Source organism: Mus caroli, chromosome 11, assembly GCF_900094665.2.
Source record: "Mus caroli chromosome 11, CAROLI_EIJ_v1.1, whole genome shotgun sequence".
Classification (NCBI taxonomy): Eukaryota; Metazoa; Chordata; class Mammalia; order Rodentia; family Muridae; genus Mus; species Mus caroli.
Genome location: NC_034580.1, coordinates 48,837,648 through 48,842,009, shown reverse-complemented (window position 1 = coordinate 48,842,009; position 4,362 = coordinate 48,837,648). Strand labels below are relative to the sequence as shown.

The 4,362-nt window shown below is 46.7% G+C and overlaps 1 pseudogene; it reads left to right on the top strand.

Moving 5' to 3' along the window:
* Positions 1-2,645, top strand: part of LOC110304484 — a 5,827-nt pseudogene extending 3,182 nt beyond the window's left edge.
* Positions 2,646-4,362: the final 1,717 nt, after the last annotated feature.

Here is a 4,362-nt window from a genome sequence, read left to right as displayed (position 1 = left end):
GAGGAGAGGAGAGGAGAGGAGAGGCGAGGCGAGGCGAGGCGAGGCGAGGCGAGGCGAGGCGAGGCGAGGCGTGAAGAGAAGAGAAGAGAAGAGAAGAGAAGAGAAGAGAAGAGAAGAGAAGAGAAGAGAAGAGAAGAGAAGAAAAAGAGGACTGTGAAGGCAGCAAGCAGAGTAAAACTCCCTAACATGAAGTCTTCAGGACACGTGGTCCTTGGGGCCATGCCACACAGAGGCTCACCCACATGGCTTTGGTAACCAGTGGGCCACATTCCATGAGTTCTAAAGCCATATGTCATTTCTCCTTCATGGCCCTTGCAATTTGTCAGTCATTTGTTCCAGAGGATTTTTTGTTGTTGTTGATTATAAGGGATGACTACTTCCTGCTGACATTGGGGCATTGTTGTTGGGGACCCAAGAAAGCTGGGATGCTAGCCAAGGCCAGGAAGAGCAAGCCTTCAAGAAGAGACTTCCCCAGTGCCTCTTCTGGTCTGCAGAGGGTCATTGTCCCTGTGCCTGATGTATGTGTGTGCTTCCTTACTCCTGGGAAAGGCCTTTCTTAGCTGTTCTTTCAGTCTTCCCTGTGTACCTGTTGCCCTTGAGTTTTTCCTACCTGTAAGTTCTTTAACTGGCAGAGAAAGTGAACCAGACCAACCAAGACCCCTAGACAGTAACAGCACTAGCCTAGCCATGCCACCATTTTACACACACACACACACACACACACACACACACACACACTTTGGACTGACTACAGGCACTCCCAGGTGCTTTTCTTCTCCTGCCAGCATGTGTGACCTCTGCCCCAGGCCTGCTGGCTTTGATTGCTGTGTCCCTGCCACGCCTCCCTTCTGTGACCCAAACATTCCAGACACTTCCTCTACCGTACACTCAGTTCTCATGCTGTTCTTTTGCTCGGCACATTCCTTCCGGTCTTTGCAGGAGCCATTCCTTTTCTTCCTTGTCGCTCAGCTGGAGACAGCACCTTCTAGAACAGTTGTACCCCTCACCATTCACTGTAAAGGCAGATTCTTCCTTCATCAGCCTCCTGCCTTGCTCATTCTTGACACTAGCCTCTGTGTGAAATCTCTGCTTACTCTTATTGTAAGCGTTAAGTGTATTGTATGCCTCCTATCTGGCAACTCCAATGTGAGTGTCCAGAGAATGAATATCACATTTCTCAATCAATTCCCAGAGACCATGAGTGCCCTGCAGTAGCCTATTCAGACCTTGCCATTGCCAGGAATCAAATTATGTGAGTGACTCAAGTGTTCCGGCTGTGTCTGTCCCACAGAGGCACCAAACTTTGGGCAAACTCATCTTTCTTTTATGTGTTTATTTGTCTTTGTCTTGTTTTGTTTTCTTGTATGAAAAAGGACCCCAGTATAAGTCAGGGAGGGAGGAAGACAACATATGCTCACCCTTTAGTGTAGAGAGATGGGAGGATAAGAGGGTAACCCTCATAAGGAGAAGCAGGGAATGTCATTTAAGGCTTAAATCATCTCTGAAAAATGCTGGAGGAGTCTCAGAGGAAGGCAGAAGCCGCCTTTTCAGTGAGGTCCTCTCCACTCACGTGTCCAGAAGCAGGGACCACAGCCATTCTACTTCTCCCTCAGGGTCACCCTCTTCCTTGTACAGATAAGAGTGCTGCAAAGCGCAGGGCGTGGTGGCGCACGCCTTTAATCCCAGCACTTGGGAGGCAGAGGCAGGCGGATTTCTGAGTTCGAGGCCAGCCTGGTCTACAGAGTGAGTTCCAGGACAGCCAGGGCTATACAGAGAAACGCTGTCTCGAAAAACCAAAAAAAAAAAAAAAAAAAAAGAGTGCTGCAAAGCTCGAAAGGCAGAGATCCACTTATGTGGGTTAAAAGTCAGCATTTCCAGGAGCGGCTGAGCTCCAGTCCTCTATCTCCGGCACCACTGACTGCTCCAGCTAAGACCCTCTAAGGGAAAAGGTTCCCCTGGACAGAACTACCTCAGGAGGCCACTCGTCTTCCGGAGGCAACTCAATGTGATCAAAGATTTTGCCCAACTGGTCTGCTCCAGAGTTTGCACAGAAGAGAGGCTTTCCACAAAACACTTCTTCAAAGATACAGCCAGCGCTCCATGCTTACACAATTGTTGCTTCTCTGGCTTCAGGTCTCTGTGAATAATGCTATTGGCTTGAAGAAAATCTAGCCCTTTTCCCTTTCTGCCCGGTACCACCACGCCATCTAGACTGAGGAAGACCCGGAAACTCCGGGGTCACGTGAGCCACGGCCAGGACCACATCGGCAAGCACCGCAAGCACTCAGGAAGCCGCCGGAAGGCTGGAGGCATGCATCACCGCAGGATCAACTCTGACAAATATCATCTATCTTACTTTGGGAAAGTTGCTATGAGGCTCTACCACTCGAAGAGGAACCAGAGCTTCTGCCCAACTGTCAGCCCGGATAAATTGTGGACCTTGGTCAGCGAGCAGACGCGGGTCAATGCAGCAAAAAACAAGACTGGAGCTGCTCCCATCATTGATGTTGTTCGATCAGGCTACTACAAAGTTCTGGGCAAGGGAAAGCTCCCTAAGCAACCTGTCATCGTGAAGGCCAAATTCTTCAGCAGAAGAGTTGGAGGAGATTAAGGGTGTTGGAGGTGCCTGTGTTCTGGTGGCTTAAAAACCACGACGAAGGTTAATTAAATGCTAACATTTAAAAAAAATAAAAAATAAAAATAAAAAAGAAAGAAAAGAAAAGAAAAAAGAAAAGAAAATCTAGGCACTGACATATCAGATCCTTGATGGTCTCAACTGACAAGACTTGGGCGGCGGCAGGTGGGTGGGGTGTGGGGGTGGAGTTCTTTGTCCAGGTACATCCTTAGGTCCTAGTCAATATGCTCAAACACTTGATGTCTGAATCAGTTCAGGAAGTATCATAGACATCCACATATTGTGCTGATGGGAAAGCCCCTCGAGCTCCTCCTCCACTCGGAACTCTCTCTCTTGAGGGCCACAAAGGATCCACTGTAGGGATCTCAGACCTTATACACCATCTCATAGGCACCAACACCAATTTCAGCCCCTGGTTCCCATAGAGAAGTAACTATTCTCTGAGCAAGGAATCCTTATTCCTGGCCAAGAACTGTAGAGGTGACTCTTTATCAAGGGTTATACTTCACATTTCAGGCCGCTGTAACCCAAAATGAGTGAGCTCAAGTTATTATTGATGTTAATAGTATTGAATTCTTTTCTTTTCTTTTCTTTTCCTTCTTTTCTTTCTTTGTGTATGTGTGTTTAAGTGTGGGGTGTGTGTATGCATGGGGTATGTGTGTGTGTATGTGTGTGTGTGTGTGTACATAGGAGATAGGTGTGTATGTGAGGTATATGTGTAGGGTATATATGTATGTGTGTGTACATAGGGTATATGGGGTGCAAATTATGTTTGTATATATATGAAGTATGTATATGTATGTATATGGCAAATGCATGTGAGTGTGTCTGCATATGTTCACATGTGTTCAAATGCAGGAATTCAGGTGTCTTCTGGTATTATTTTCCAATGTTTTGCCTTGAGATAAAACCTTTCACCAAACTTGGATCTCATCTTTATGGCGAGACTGTATAGGTCCTGTGTTGTTTTAAAAACTAAATCCCAAACATCAATTTTACCAAATAAAGACAGACTCAGGAACCAGACACTGTGGTGAAAGCCTAAATGTCCTTCAACACAAAGAAGACCCCCCCCCATCTTCTGTTCACTTATGTCACTCCCTGTCAGCCAGTCGCTTGCTCTGCTTCTTTACCTGTGATTGACTTTATTTAGCTCTTGGATTACAGGTGTGGGCTAGGGCTGAGCCACAGCACACAGTAAATACAAAGCTCTAGGATCAAAGGCTGAGCCACACCACGGTAAGAAACAGATTTTTACAGCTCAAGCTCTTGGGCTTTGCAACTTGATAACAAGAAAGCTAGGCTGACTCCATGACAGGCTTCAAACCGGCAGTTCAGGAGACTAGGCCTAAGAACTAGGCAAGTCCAGGCAAGCCCATACAAGTCAGTTACTAGAAAAAAAGCTCAGGTTTCAGGCAGATAGTCAGAAACTGCCCTGCCATCAGAAGCTGCCCTCAACCTGGCCTGAAGGAAGGACAACGAGCCAACAACAGTTTCCAGACTTCCACAACAACAGTTTCCAGCCCCCGTGCTCCAGTAAATGGTTCTAGAATGTCCCTAGAGATGTAACAAGATAAAAATTACCTACCCCAGAATCCCCCCACTATGCTTTTAATTGGACCTACAAGATGTCTCCATCTTAGAATGTGAGACCCCAACATGCTAGATTTCTACAGAATAAAATACTCTTCACTTTTCCATACTATTTAAGTCCGGGACACCGTTCT